The sequence below is a fragment of the Chamaea fasciata genome, unplaced genomic scaffold (assembly GCF_029207755.1).
Source record: "Chamaea fasciata isolate MVZ Bird 193981 ecotype frontalis unplaced genomic scaffold, bChaFas1.0.hap1 SCAF_6, whole genome shotgun sequence".
Classification (NCBI taxonomy): domain Eukaryota; kingdom Metazoa; phylum Chordata; class Aves; order Passeriformes; family Sylviidae; genus Chamaea; species Chamaea fasciata.
In genome coordinates, this window is record NW_027094091.1 from 66,861,781 (window position 1) to 66,878,515 (window position 16,735).

The following is a 16,735-nucleotide window of genomic DNA, read 5'->3' on the forward strand; positions in this document are numbered from 1 at the left end:
CAGGCAGCAAGAAACACAGTAAAAGGCTGCAAGAAAAAGATGGAAAGGAGCTTGATTCCTTTTATTTCACTACATGAAATGAAAGTACAGATCTGTGATTTGAGGAAAAGCAGGAAAACAAAAGAACCCACATATCCAGGCCTGATACAAAAACAAAATATATTTTACTTTGAAAAGTGACTGCAAATGGAATGCCTTGCGAGTAAGCATTACACTCAAAACTGTTCCTATCTGCCATTCATTACTGTGTCAAAATTGCTGATTTCTGGAGCAGTACTTCCTGTCAGTCCTGAGGTGCATCCAGAAATTTCAAAGTAAAGCTGAGTTTATTTTCCCTAGTGAGTACAGCAGACTAAATTAAGTCTTCAGTGGATTTGCAGAGGAATAGCTTACTCGACATCTGTAAGTGGCTTTATTGGTATCCAGAAGAATTAGAATCATCTCCTCTGCTTTTCAGCAAAATCCACAAGGCTATACGGGGAATAAATGTCACACCTCCCTCCCCCAAAAGACAGCAGCTGATTTTGAACAAAACCCAGGAGCGAATCTGCGGAAAAAAACCTCAATAAAGCTCAGGATGTTTACATTTGTAACTAGATTTGTGTCTGAAAACGGTAGTCACACTTCACTGAGGTGCACTCTTCATACCCCATGGACATTGAGCCTTCCACACAAGGTCTGCACCCCATCTGGAGCAACTCAGACCTTGACCCCTCTCTGGGGCAGGGAAGATCATCACAGTCTTGCCCAAGCAGCCCATCAAGCCTGAGTCCTCTGCAACTTCACAGCACTCAAGTCAGAGGGATTTCATGACTCCATAGTTTCGGTGTTTGCTTTATCTAAAGAGGGGAACACCACTGGCTTTGCCAAAGACACCAGGCAGGAGGCTGGGAACATTTTTCCCCCACCCCTTTTTTACCCTTTCCCCTGCACCTCGCTGGGTTTTGGCATGAGAGAATCAAACTGCATCATCATCTTATTACACTTGACCCCTTGATTTTTAAAAGTTCACAAACATGAAGGGCTGCTAAAGTTTTTCCAGCTTACATCTGTGCCCATCAGCTCCTGTGTTCCTTTGTAATAAAGTTATTAAAACTGCATGTTTTGGTTCTGTGGATTTATTACTTGGATGCTTTTCAAAGTCTTAATCTTGGGGTATTTTGAGACCTAAAAATGTTAGAGAGTTTGGGTTAATCTTTTTGCCTTTTATATTAGCATCATTTTGATGCACTAAAAACAAAGTATAAATAACTGGCTTTACTCCTATCTGCTCTGCCTAAAGTTTTGATAACTTAAATGCAGGCAAATTCTTCTTTGAAGCCAATTAAACTGAAGATTTTTGGAAAGAACAGGATGTGAAGTGGAAAAAAACAGATATCACATATAAAATAATGTAGGATTCCATTCCTTTTACCACAATAATAGCCTTGAAGGGTTTGCTTTCACAAATAATTCAACTCCAGTGAAAGTGATGTAAGTCAGCTGAAATCAGAGGAACAGCCCTGAACTTTGATTCACTGTTTTGCTCAAATAGTTTAAACTCTCAGCGACGTGTGATTTAATAAAGACAAAATGGAACTGTCTACCCTAGCTGCTACCAAGTAATTTAATACACCCTCTTCTCAGCTGTAGATAAACAGAAAATACCATGACAAGGCTACATCAGCTATGGAAATACTCACTTGAGAAGGAGACTGATCTTGGAAGTCCTTCTAAAATAAAGTTAGTGCTGTTGCTCCCATGAGCTCATCCTTGCCAGCTGCAGGGCTAGGAGGAGGTGCAGGATCAGCAGTGGGGACCTGAGGGGATTGCCGGGACACAGGGCTGTGTGACAGTGCTGACAGGCCAGCCAGGAGTGTGCAATCAGTTCCATTGGAAGAGCCTGTGCTGTAGGTATGCAGCTCAAAACATAGCAGGAGAATAAAAAACACAATACAAGAACTGAAGGAGCTGAAATGTTAATGTTTAGATATTTCCGAATTATTGACATGCAGTTTATCCCTCCATGTTTATTTAAAGCTCAGCAGACTGCTACAGAGCAAACTGACATGCCTTATTCCCAGGTTTTATAGCCAAGGCTGACTTACATGGGAATTGTGATGCCTCTCAGTCCTTCTGCTCAGTTCCAGGCTGGTGCAGAAAAACCTGGAATAAATGCAATTTTTCCTTCAACAATGCTGGTATGGTTTTCAGAGGTGTATAGCAGTTATCTCTGTGCCTTTTCCATGACTGCCATTTCAGAGAGTAACTGATGCAAGCAAAGGCTGGTTATAAGTTTATATTTGATATTCTAGGTATAAAACACTGCCTTCTTGCATGCCCACTGTTAGAAATCAGACCTTAGGTGCTAAAAATGAAAGAGTCAACGCCTTGGGACAAACCAGATGATACCAGGAATAAGACATGAACTTTCTAGGAATTTTCAATTTGAAAATGTCAACTGCAACAGAGGGACTATTAAATACATGACACTTTCTCCCTTGCTGCTGCCTTTACTCAAAGAGAAATTATAGAGGTATTATTTTGGAGAAAAGAAATTTTGTTTTAGGTTTTGAATATTAAATTTGCATGTTAGTTATAAGAATTACAAGGCATTTTTCTCAGCAACTCCAATAATCATTTTATATTTCATTCAAAAGCATACCTTTCCTATCAGAAATATTAAAAGCAAGAAAAAAACTATTCTTTTTAGTTCTGGATTCTGTCAGTGAAATGACTGATTTTGATGGACTTATGGTTGGTACAGGAAACATTAGAATCAACCCTCCATTTATTTCTTTTTTTCAGAATATACCTTTATTGAACATTGGGCAAAACCACATCTCTATAGTCATTTATTAAACAAGTGTCAGAACCCATATGAAGCAATTCCTAGGAATTGGCACAGGAGACATAGGAGTTCTTCAAAGGACAGCTAAAAATAACCAGAAGGCAATCCTAACTGTGATAATAAAACTGTACAGAAAATTCTTCAAAGAATAGTGTTATTAAAGGTTTCTCCTAAATGACCAGAAGCAAGACCTGGCCATTAAGACTGTAGTTATTATTGCTGACATAATTAGCTCCTAGAAAGCTTCTTGGAGTGGATGTAACTTCCTTTCTTCTATGCAGAAATAACATTATTTCCTCTCAGAAATTAACTTCATTTGCCTTCTTTACATTAGGGCCAAAATAAATATATTAGAAACCTTGGGGCCAAATAATATTTTATATCACAAAAGAATGCAAAGGCAAACAAGGACCCCTATACTTCATTGGGCTTTTTTTTACCTTTAAGATCATACAATTCATCATGTTTTCCTCATGGAGGAAGAGGTTCTAGCTAAGCAGAGGGGGCAGAAGTTGCAGAAACATATTTTCTTCTTCTTCTTATAGAAGACATATTCAAAGATATTCTTCAACTCTGAAGTTAAAAGAAACCCCTTTTCATTGAAGGGCTGAGTCAGTAAGAAAGAAATGAAGTTTTAGATATTAGGACAGTACCTGGGATAAAGAAATTCCTCTTCAGCCTCAATCCCTATTTAGTGTTCAATTTGTCCTTTTTACCCACTAAATGTGGAAGATATGTGGGTACATATTTGCACATCCACCCAGGCACAATAATTTAAGGAAAAGAAGTATCAAATACTTGGAAGGTGAAATCACAACAGAAGCTTCTAAAACCAAAGTACATCTGGATTGCAGAGGTTTAAAGGACTGTTAGGCAGTCAAGTCTGCTTTTGGAAGGCTGGAATTTCAGGTTTGGCTACTAAGCCATGCTTTTATCCGGATGTTCTTTTATCATTTTCTCTCTACCTGGAAGTGTTACTTCAGCACCTGGGTGCTAAGCTGGCACTCAAGCCTTAAGAGAGACATTTTATTTCTGAGTCCTTTATTCACTTTTCCTTGTCCTTGTGTGAGGGTATCTCTCCATTTCAATCCCTCTAGGGCTGGTTCACCCAGGGTTACATGCTCCCCAAACTCTCTGCTTGGAGAAGGTTGTCCAAGTCCCTGTCTCTGGCACACTCTTCCTCAACCAACTCGCAGCAGTTCAGGAACCTGAAATCAAGGAGAAACTTTTTGCCTGAATGTCAGCAGAGGACAAGTAAAAAATAATGTAGATTTCAAGGGTGAGGAAAGGCAAAAATACTGGGGGAAGAGGGGCTAAGTCAAACTGCAGAGAAGTGAGCAAGGCAATCACCCTGACCACTCAGCTTCTCCTATGGTGGGCCACAGGCAATCCTTGAGACTCTTCAGAGCAAGAACAATCCTCAGTTTGTCCTTAATTTTCATTTCTCACCTCTCTCATATCTTTTAAAATCTATATTTGTAATTTTTTTGTAAGGGTGAGAGCAAGGAACAGGCAATCAATTGATCATTAATCTCCCGTCTTACTGTCAGGAAGGAAAACAGTCTTTCGACAGAGTTAATTTAATTATTTTTATGGGAGACTTAAATAACATTAAGAGCATTATTTAGTAACAGGAAAACCCCAGGAGTGGAGGCACTGGAAGGCAAAACAGACTGTTTTCACATGAGCATTCCTGACCTTCTCTGAACAGGACTTGTACAGGTATTGCCACTTCACTTCCAGGCACAAAAATCACACCAGATGAAGGAAAAGAGAACAGGGTGCTTGAAAACGGAGCAGCAGAAAGTGGATGTAATTTACCAGCCATGTTACACCTTTGTCTGCCTGATATCAAGTTAATTTGCTTCGAATGGATGAACCCATGGGCTGATTTGTGTGGGTGTTCCAGGTGCTACAACTCTGTCTAAAAGCTCAGGTGCCTGTTGACATCTATGTATGTGCAGAAGACAACAAATAATCTGCAAATTCTGGGTTGCTGGGAGTCCTGGACACACAGAAGTGATGACATCCTCCAGTCTGCCAAGGGAGTCTCAACATGGACACCCATATCTACATATTCTGAACATGTGCATCGTGAGGATGAAGAGTGTGGGGAAGGCACGAAGGCAGTGGGGAAGCATGGCTGCATCCTGTTAGGATCTGGTGGCCAAGCACTGAAAAGCAGAGACATAAAACAAAGAGTAATATGCATGAACAAACCCTTCTGGAGGAACAAAGAAACCTCTGCCTGGGATCTGGCCCTCATAACAAATCTTTAATCCATAATGCTTGCCTCAGCCGTGTTCCAGAGCTGGGTTTATTGACCTAAAATTCTAGGCACATGCGAGAGCATTTAAGAGAGGCATGTGCTTCTTGTCACACTTATCTTTCAGAACAGGAAAAGGAGGACAATTGGTTTCCCTCCATGTTTCAGTTTCAGCCAAAACCTGAAAGGAATAATAGGCTAGTATCGAGGTTTGCGCCTTTAGGCAGTTTTTATGCTAGATAAAATTCAAACCAGAAACTGTCCTACCATAAAAACAAACGCAGAAAGATAAAAACTTTGTAGCAGAAAGTGGAAAATGGGGGTAATATACTGGATTTTCCTGTAGCTGTTTGAGTATCAGTAGGAAAGTCATGAACAGAAAGAAACTGAGCTGTAACCTTTGGATCTGGATTGACTGCACTGAAAATTTTGATTTGGGCCCCAAAATTCTGGGTTGTTATTATTCTGAGACTGAGAAAAAAAATCTCACACTGAAAGAATGGAAGATCAGGTCAGTGAGGGAGCATTTCCTCACATGGCACAAAAGGTTGAATCTGGAAGCATTAACCAATTCAAACACAGAGCTGGAGTGAGGCTGCACTAACATCAAAGCCAAACGTCTCCTCTTCAAAACCAGTTGCCCCACTGAAGCTTTCTGTTCACTATTTTTAATATGAAGAAACTGAGCTGAAATCCAGAGCTATGATGTTTGGTTTATCAATTTACTCTGCTTTACTCGACCTCATATGTCAGGAATCTCAGAGCATCACCAGGAGTACAGATGTCAGCAGTTGGCAGCCAGTGATTTCTGGCTGCTCAGAGGTCATTTCTCTCTTGGATTCCCCCTGTGAAAGGTTTCAAATTCACCATTAAACAATATCACATTTCATGCCTGCTTGCTACTTCAGGTCCAGGAACTAAATTTCTTCTGAACAGTGTAACAGTAAAAGCCAGAGAGGCTGTTCTCTTTTTGATGTTGGATGTTTCTAGGTATGACTGCAGTGCCATAAACTGTTTGTACCTGCGATCAGATCGCACATTGTAAAATAGCCAACACACTCTTCTACACACAAATGCATGAGAAAAAGGAAAAAAATGGAACAACACCGTTAATTTTTTATCAAAATAGGAGAATAATTAAAAAACATTTACTGATTTTAGATTTCATTTCGCCACAATGTTTTGTGGTGATTTTATTTTTGATAGCAAACACAGGGTTGCTGGATATTCCCAACAAAATCTTTTTCATCCCTGTATTATCACTTCATTACATTTATGTACTTGGAGCTTAGCTTGAATAGGCAGGATTGAACAGCAGTAATGGTACTCTCTGCTCCACATTTCAACTTAGCTATAAAGTTGGGACATTCTGGATTTGAAGGGAGTGAATCTGGCTTATGAGAAAAAAGGAAAGTTGGACAAAAGAATAGTTATTTTGCTGAGAGAAACCCCTCAGAAAGTTGAAAGGTCTTGCTTGTGCTGCTTTAAGAGCAAGCAATGATAAGACAAGAACATGCACAAAAATTGTTAAACTTTGTTTTACAAAGGAAAGGGAAAATTGTGCTTTTAGCAGAAGATGTACTGCCTTTCCTAAAGCGCTGTTCCTGGAAAATCCAGCCTTTTGAGAAGATTCCACTGCATGTCAGTGCAACAAAACCAGGAAATATAAAGATATATATTAAGTAGGCCTGTGTGTCTAAATATCATGAATGACCCTCAGCTCCCAATATAAAGTTCTTTTGACTCTGAAAATCTGTTAACAAACATGCATTGAGTGTACCAGAGGTCTGTGATGTCACCCAGACAGAAATGTAATGGACACTTTTCATCTGTTCTGGAGACATGTTGTAAAAGAGCAACATTATAATTATGAATTTATTTTTTTTCAAAAGGTGGGATAATCCACAGTCACTTTTCTGACATTTAACCAATGAGCTCATCATGCAGATGAACTTAACAGTACGGGGCTATGAGCTGATCATCTCAGTTATGATTGCTGATGAGCATATTCTACAATCAACAGTAATTAATCAGTTTCACTGAAAGAGTTAGTATACAGTTAGTTAGTATACAGTGGGTTTCACCTCCAATAAATCAAGCTGTATGAAAGCATAAACACGCAAGAGAATGTTTACAGATGGAAACTCTGACCTAAGGCTTTAAACAGGCTCAGACCACCGGAGTTTTGTCCTCTCAGGGCTCACATGCCCGATGTCAAGAGTTGCCTGCATGGCACTTGGGACTTCTCAGAGCAAAATCCCAGGCACAAATCCCTTGTGTCAGGAATCCCTAGAAAGGAGAGTGACATTCAACGTAGCAATGATGAACCTCATGTCAGTGAGCAAAATTTTGGACTCCAAAGGGCAGTGCTGCTCAGTGGGTGCCAGGGATAAGGGTTTGTGGGTGGTTACACAGACAAATGCCCACAATTCATTTCTCAGCCGCAGCATCGATTCCAGCGGATGTTTTTAACTGAAAGAACAACAATAACAAAAAGCAATGGAGCATTTTTCCTAAAGCTATTTGTTGGACATTAGGGATAAATAAAGGAGGAAAACTGGGGTAAGGCCTGTAGAAATCAACTAAACTGAGCTACTGAAGTCAGAATAGACATTAGTGCAATGGGGAAATGCTGCAGCAGTCCTTTTGTTAGAGGGTAAATATAAGCTGAGGCACAGACTTCTTCTTTATCACAGCATGAAAAGGATCCTGGTTTATTCCTCTTTACAGCTCAGCCATCCTGACTCCAACCATTCACTGACTCTGGCTACATCAAGGTCCTGCTTTAGGTTTACCTTGCAGCCTCTGACTGCTGGTTATTTCCTGTTGAACTCTGACTGCAGGGGTCAGTTTGCAGACTCTGACTGCAGCTTTTTCCTGGCTAGACTGTGACTGCAGGTTCCAACAACAGGCTCTAACTGCAGCCCCAGACTGACCTCACAGCAGGGATTCTCTCCCCTCAGGATCCTTCTTCTTTATAATTCCCCCCACCGGCTAACCCACTCCCTTTTATCACACTTTTCTTTATTGGGTACAGCTGTGACTCATCAGGGGGAAGCTGTATTCGGTAATTAACACAGCTGTTACTTATCGCGGGTAAGGTCACCTGTATTCTCTTCTCCTACAGGGAAAGATCTTCCATCCAAGTAACACAAAAGCAGTTTGCAACTTAATGAACAAATAATGCACAAAAAAGCAACAAAATGTGATGATTTACACTATTATTTGTTTTCTCAACTTCCTTTGCAGGGGGACATTTAATCCTCCTGAAGATGACAAGCTCAGCCTATCAGACCTTCAGCATTGCGTTAATGGGAAGAAAAGGGGAAGGAGAAGTGAGGCAAAGTTGATGAGTCAATTTGCAACTTTACTTCAAAATGCCACAAGTGCATGCATTTTAAGAAGTTTGCATTTCTCACTGGGGAATGGCTTATACAGCAAGTTTCAAGACACACTTCCATTAAAGCAAATTGAATACACAAATATATATAAAAAAAGATAAAATATAAAACAAAACAAAAATTAAGATAAAATAAAATACATTAAATAAAAAAATGAAATAAAGTAAAATATATAAGTATATTTTAAATACTGTTAAAATACTGTTGAAAAGGAAAGGATATGCCACAGATAGCAGGATACCTCAGTGCAAAGTGAAAGTGTTCTAGATTCACTTATTCATTATGTAACAAGTGATTTTATATGATCTCAGGTTTTCTCAATGGGCCTTCTAACATAATCTGTATTATATGAGCTCTCTAATAATAATATATATTATCATATACTCTAATAATAATGTGTGGGCTTTCTAATAATAATCACCTATATTATTAGTTCATTGTAGAATCATTGCATCACTCTATAATATGCTTTCTCAATGGCCCTTTCAGCCTATTAAGGAAAAATTTTCACATCAAGTGTCTCACTGTGCTGCTAAGTTCACAAAAAAACATTCCCACCAACTTTGGCTTACGGTGGAAGTTGACCCAGACTTGCTGGATGAGCAGCACTCCAGGAGAGGATGGCTGCATCCAGGGGACTTGGAGAAGTGTGGAGAAGAGCCCTCCATGGGCTCTCAGAGAGGAGTGACATCAGCCATCTTCTTCCTGCCAATGGCAGAGCCAGCAACAGAGGCACCTGCCCACAGACACCTGGCTGCAGTGCCAGAGGCAGTCTAAATAACCAGCTAATTTTTTTTTCCCCCTGGTCTATTTATAGAAACATAGATAGGTGATTACAGGGCCAGTAAAAAAAAAAAAAAAAAAAAAAAAAAAAAAAAAAAAAAAAAAGCCATTTACATGGCTTTCATGGCTTTGGTTTTTAATGGAAATGGTATATTCTGCCATTTCAGCCGAAAAAGCTCAAACATTTACTTTGGAAAGAAATCATAAAGAGCCAGAGCTGGCACTGAAATGCAACAAAGATAAACATTATTTTATGGTAATTAATTGATAAGGCAGATTAAAAAAAAGTTTAAAACAAAACAAAAATACGTTCTTGCAAGCCTGAGGTAATTTTTACTTACTTCTCTGCCATGAATTACCTCTTTATCCTCTTCACAGAGAGAGAAAAAGTGGATTCTTTTTGGTCTGGCACAACACACATGTTATAAACACTGCTTTTTTACAGTCTCTTTAGCTCATTAAGGTATCAAAAGTCTCCCTCAGCTTCCCTCGGTGTAGGATGCTGGGCAGTGTTGGACATGGGATGCTTGGCAGAAGCTCCAAGTGTTTTATTTGCCAAACCTCTAATGCCAACTTTGCCTTTGAAGTCTTTGCCTACTTGCCCGAGGACCACTCTGTCCCGTGGTAATCCCATTTCCAACCAAAAAGCTTAACCATGAAAAGGTTCTTTGACCCATCTAATTCTTGGAGGCCAAGATTTTGTAGCCATATGTCAAGGAAAAATAGTTCCCAACGAGTCTTTGATTAATCTGATACCTGTGTCAGGGAATAGGTGGGTGGCTATTCTTCCAGCAGCTGTGGAAAACAGTTCTGAATCAGCTGCTGACATGAATTTTTTTGTTCCTTCTGATCTGAAAAAGGAGCAAGGGAGAGAGCCAGGTTCATAGCTACACCCTAGGAAAATCTAGCAAGACTTTCATCACAGGGAGGCACTTTTCTACGGTCATGACAGAGCATTGAAATGATGGTCTTGGAATCATGCTTAGTGGACAAATATGGATTACAATTTGCAATTTTTTTTAATATATATTTTTCAAGAAAGATCTTTTCATTAGGCTGTTAACAACTAAGCTTCAAATATTCTTGGCCTAGAAATGAGTAGTGGTACTTCATACTTTGCCAAAAACCGGAGGAAAGCAGTTGGTCTTTGCATTTACTGTGAAAACACCCAGGAAGACAAGGTTTTGAAAAGGTTTGTGCTTGAAACCCAACAGGAAAGACCCTTTGGTGATCCATACTAGGGACTAAAACACCATAATGTCGCCTGAACAAAACTCACATGCCAGCTCATTTCAAGGAAATTCATGTCAGGTGTGTCTACTGACCTACTCATGTTAAGAATGGTTTCTCTGTTGGAGAATGGTTTGTGCTGGAGATGTGGGCCACTGCTCATGTCAGACCCAAGGAATTGCAGTCTAGGAAGGGTGGACTCCAGTCATCCAAGGGAAAAAAAGAAATGTGCTATCCTGTGGGACCATCTGAAAGCCCTTTAATAGCATAATTGAACTTTTACCTAGAAACTATTAAATTGAATTTATGAACTGATTATTCCTTCCCTATTCTGGCTGGCCTCCCACAGAAATTTCACCTGTTCTCTAATCATCTCTACCTATTTTTTCTGTTGACCCCCTTTCAGTTAATTAAAAAGCCATTTCATCCTTTTTTTTTTTTTTAACACTTTAGATCCCATTCTTTCTGCAACCTACAAGCCTGGTTCTATTTACTGAATATGAATATCCACTTATTTTTATGCTTCTGGATAATCTCATGTTGAAGCTTGCTGAACATCCATCCCTGTTCCTGTGCGAGATTGTTGCAGCTGTACTTACACTTTTTACTTTCAGAGTATTTGAAGGCCCTAGCAAAAAATCACATTTGTAACAAATAGGAGTTATTCAGAACTACTGAACAATGGAAGATAAAGACTCCACAGTTTTAAATTGGGAGATTTCCCTTGAATAAGCAAAAGATTTTGTGCACTGCACCTTGACACAGTTTGCCATTATCTTTTTCCCCCAGGTGTTGAGTATGGAGCTTTTGAGTATTTGCTTTTTGAACATACCCTGCATCTGAGGCCTCTAAAGAATTTATTTTTAAAGACTAAAACCTAAGGCTTCTGCTGTCCTGATCACTGTCTTTCAGCATAGAGAAAGCATTAACAAACTTCTCTTTAAAGCTTCATGTCAGTGAAACTTGAAGAAATTGATTTAATTAATATTCATGGGAATGATGTATTTCAAATGGAATTTCACCAAATTAAAGCCCAAACATTAATAAAAATCACATGAAGCTACATGAATTGAGAACATTTTGCTCTCCCATTCATAGAGAGGATAATAGAAAAATAATAATAGAAGAATAAGGGATAAAAAAAAAAGCCAAAGGTTTTGTTTGCTCTGAAATTAGTGCATAGATTGATGCACAAATTTGTATGAAATCATGAATATATATATACATACACATATCTATATATAGTGTCCTCAAAAGCTATGGGAAAGCTGTACTATAATAATTATGCTTCTCATGTAGCAGTTAACCTTTTTCTGTTTCACAGACAGTTAAACATGCAGTTACTTCTCAGTCATCACATTAACATTACTGTTCCTTCAGAGCTTTTTCTCTGGCTCCATACACTTCATGCTCTAGATACTGCAGCTCCCAGTACTTACAAATGATTTACACAGATTACACAATGCTTCACTTATGAATAAAAATTATACAAATGCACTGGAGTATGAATTGGCAAAACAGAGTCAGCTTTATGCAGTACATTTTCCAGTTTCCATAGTATTTTCCTAATTCTGTCAAGTTAATTCATGTACTGTGAGACACTTGACGTTAAAACAGACTCTGATTGTTGGTTCAAGAGCATTATAACAAATGTTATTTGCTCCCCTTTGTTATTATGCATTTGTAAATGCCAGTAGTTATATTCCACCAAAGGAAAAGAGTTTCCTACCATAGGAGACCCCTGGTTCTTTCCCCCAAGTCAGTGTCTTTTCCTTCATGAAGACGAGCCTCATAAAACATAACCATAAGATGGCACCAAGACATACCATGGAATTTCTTACACTGATCCTGATGCTGTTGCTGATACATGTTTTTGTTCCCCGGTCATATCTTTTTTTACCAGTCCTTTCCTACTCTTCCATTTCGCCTCCTACCAGGCTGGGTTTTATACTGCTGCCAGATGGTATTTCAGTTTAAATCACTGAACTAGCCAAAGATTTGACCATCCAGGTCATGCTGAAAAATACTGGAGGCTGTGGTTGGCTGGGATACGTAATCACTGAGAGCTGCACTCCAGTATGCAAAGTAACAACCAGCAAAGGCCTTGGCAGCTGCCAGCCCTGAAAAGAAAAGAAAAAAAATAAAAAATATGGAAGCATATCCAAACTATTGTTAACAGAATCTGAATATTTTCCAGCTTTTCCTGAGCAATTATTATAAAACTGAATATTTTCCTGAGTGATTATTATAAAACTGACACATCCCTGGGTACTTCTACCCCCTCTTTCTCCTCTGGTATAGACAGGAGTGCCAGGATCCCCACCTGGTCACCTGTACGGCATCAGGACCAGAATACTCCTCTTTCTCCACAGGTTTGGTGTTTCCTGGCTGATAAAGACCAGTGAAGCTGAGGGTTAGTGGTTTTACCACAGCTTTTGCCCCAACTTGTCACTAGCTGCCCTCCCCATTGGTCATTACTCCTTAATTATGTTCAGTGGTTCCATCTGTGAAAAGCACCCTGGGTGCATTTTAAAGCATTATAGAAGTATTTTAATGAAAATATTAGCAATGACCCCTTTTTTTTTCTTTTTTTTTTTTCCCTCTCTAATGGGTGCTGTATGCTATTTGCACTTTTAGAGCAAAGGCTATTTCAACTTTTTTCCATTATATAATTCTCCCCCTCCCCCCCACCCCGCCAATGGTTTATAACTGTGCAATAAAAATTCACGCAGTTTGAATCTTGGCAAACAAGGTTTTAAGTTGGAAAAAAAGTCACTAAAGCCAAGTTGGAGTTTAAAGAGTGTAAAATATGAAGGGGACTAAATTTTCTTAAATATATTTTTGTGCTTACACAAATGAAAAACAGATTAATTTTTTATATTTATTGAACTTTGATTGCTATACACAAAATAAGTTCGCTGTTGAGGGTGTTTTTCTTGGTCCAAAAATACAGGCATGTTAGGTACATTCTTTATTGGCAGATTATGAAAAGGAGAAAGGTGGTACCTAGGAAAGAAAAATAATCATATGAATAATTAACTTAAGCTTGAAATAAAGCTCATAATATGAGGTTCCCCCCAGGTTGCCCACTTAAGTAATGAGGCAAAGTGTACACTTAAATGAAATGCAAGCTATGTACCAGCCTCAAAAACTCTGAGGCCCATTTTAACACATCATGGATGATGTATCATATTTTATCTGATTTTTATTCATCACCAGGATGCCCTCAAGGAATCTACTGGAAGAAAATGCTCTGATATATCTCCAGACTGCATTAGAAGGACTTTTGAGATTGGTGACACCGACTGAAAACAGCTCTGGGTGAGTGCAACAGAATAGTCAGTACAGCATTGTAACTAAAAGGAAACCAGAAATATTCCATGCTGTTCACAAAATCTTACTTTGCTGTGGCTAAAGAAACCCCTCATCAACGTCATGAAATGCAAATTAATTATTTTATCATTTTGGTCTCAGTGAGGGAAGGTGCTGTTACCAGCAAAGCATCTCAAAGTGCCCAGAACTTTGTCATTCAGATGTGTGAAGCAGGTGAACAATGTTTTCAAATCCAAGTAGATGAAAAAGAGTCTCAGTTTGAAAACACATGAAAGGTGTCTCATTTGATATCCTTACACAGTGTTCTATGGATTTTTCTTGGTTAAGCACAAAGAACTATGAGCTCAGGAACAATACCTTAGAGGATTTTAGCTGCAATCATTGTAAAAAAGTGCCAGGACAGGGGCTTAATTAGAGATGAAAAAATTGTAAAGCATTTAGTTCTATTAATAACCTTCATATGTGAAAATAAAAGCACTTGAGAAGGAAGATGAGGAGAAACAGGAGTGGAAAGCCAAGATCCAAAATGAATCCAGTGGTTACAGGTCCCATACTGAACTCCAAAAGTATTTTTCTTGTGAGAAAAGTTCTGACCTCTCCTCTGAGTGAAACAAGTTCTCCTCTGCCCGGTCAAATGCAGAAGGCATTAAAGATTCCCCACCTATCAATTTTCTCACCTTTATCAACTAGTTATATATGTATCTGGTAATTATATGTTTTTTTCAACCAAAACACCTCAGACTTGGGAAGCTGAAAAAGACTTCCTCAATGCAGTTTGACTATGTATTCCCTACCCAAAACAATGCCCATGTAGAATTCCAAACTAGTGCTTAATGGTTAGAATAAAGGTCCAAGAGTCACAGTTTCTGATTTTTATTGCTAATATTTCCATGCAGTTGTTCTCTGGCTTTGGGAAGTCATTTACTTAGTTTCTCCTGATTTCAAACATTACATTGATGTAAGGTGTGTAATATATCTATTATGCAGCATGTATTATACACTTTATAAACATAGAGTAAATAAACACACAAGGTAGACATTGTAAAGAACTCTGAAGACCTTCAGTAGAGGTGCATAAATCTTATATTTAACAACCACAATTTCAGTAGCTCATCAGTGTACTTCAATGCATTGTGTGCCATGGATAACAGAGAATTAAAGGAGTACAGTAAAATTTCTCAGGAGTTGTAATGTCGTATAGAAATCTCATAGGTTTGGTTTAGTGTTGCACCAAGAATAAACTGGTGGAATATAGTCTGTACTTCCCTTCAGAGATTAGTATTCATGAGAAACTAAGAAATGTATTCCATTTTGTGCTGTTTCCCACAACAGTCTGACACAAAATGTATTAGGAGAACTTTGGCAAGCGTCTAATATAATAAAATATTCAGTTTACAAAGCAGAAAGTGTGCCCCATGCTCTTCCATAAATCTACTATAATAGGCACTTGTGGCAAAAAATACATTTCTGAACACATAGAAAACACAGATTACCGCATAATCATGATGTAATTGGTGGAAAGCCACCACGGCTGTTTTCTGCTGCAAGCCATATAAAAGCTTTTTGACTATTTTAAGTTCGGGGCAGAATGAAGTGAGAGGAAGCCTCCGCAGATTTGACTTTTGCTGGAAGTCACATGAGCAGATGAAATGAGATCAACTTGTAAAGCGGAGGCAAGCTGTGGCTGGAAAGATTTCCTCATGGCTGCTGCCTTGGTAAGCTCAGAGGAGAGCTAAAGCCGTGTAGACCATTCCTGTGAAGTTAGTGAGCACATCACCCTCATTTTCTACCGTGCTGCACTCTTACACCAAGTTAATAAGGTATAGATGGGGCTCCCTCACTCATCAGCACAGCAAAGGTAAGCCTGAAATGTCCAAAATGCTGGTGCATGAGTTCCCAATGAGTCCTGTACATCTGGCTGTTTCTGTGAGCAAACAAGGGGATTTTATTCCAGGAAGAACTATTGGAAATCACTCACAAATGTGCCGCATCGATCCAAAACATTTATAATCATTTGACTCTGGGTATTGGGCATATGATTTACATTTGCACTTGTACACAGGCAGACAGATCCTCCCTGTCTCCCTCCCTCTCTCACACTTTCCTATAAAAACAGTTGCTATTTCCTGACTGGCTGCCTTCCAAATTTGTGAACCAATTTAATTTGGCACCTTTTAACTCATTCCATTATGCCCACCACAAACCTTGCCTAGGTAAAATAATAATAATAATAATAATAATAATAATAATAATAATAATAATAATAATAATAATAATAATATTGAGATAAAAAACCCCATGGGATCAAAGAAATGAGGTGGACAGAGAAGAAAACTGAATGACCAGGGAGCCAAGTGTGTCAATGCTGGTGTATAAAACACATGAGGCTACCAAAATTTTGCACCCTCTGTGCCACGTGCTTCTGCAGAGCCAAAGGTGTGAGCTAAGAATGACAAACTCTGCAGGTTTCCCGGTCCGAAATGCCCATGATTTATGATTTAGATGATTTAGAACCCCAAGTCCGCATCTGCACACAACCTTCTTCAGAGCTGTCTCCAACCTCTCTAAGCAAGGTTCTGTGTGGTGGATAAACCCCCCATCAGGAGACTGTCCATGCCCTTATGGGATACTACCACACTCCTGCGTGAATGGGTGGAAAATCCTGGGACTTTCTGGAGGTTTACAGGTGCTGTGGGGAGGCAGAGGCACCCACACCTCTCTGCCAGGTGCCAGTATCCCCCTGAGAGCAGTGAGGAAACGAAAAGCAGAGTGTGACTGTCACAGCTGGGCTTCAGTGCCGGTGCGGAGTCAGCACAGCTGTGCGCTCCCCACAGCCCAGCTCTGTGAGTGAATGGTCCCAGCATCACCATCCAGGAAATGTGTGTGTGCCTG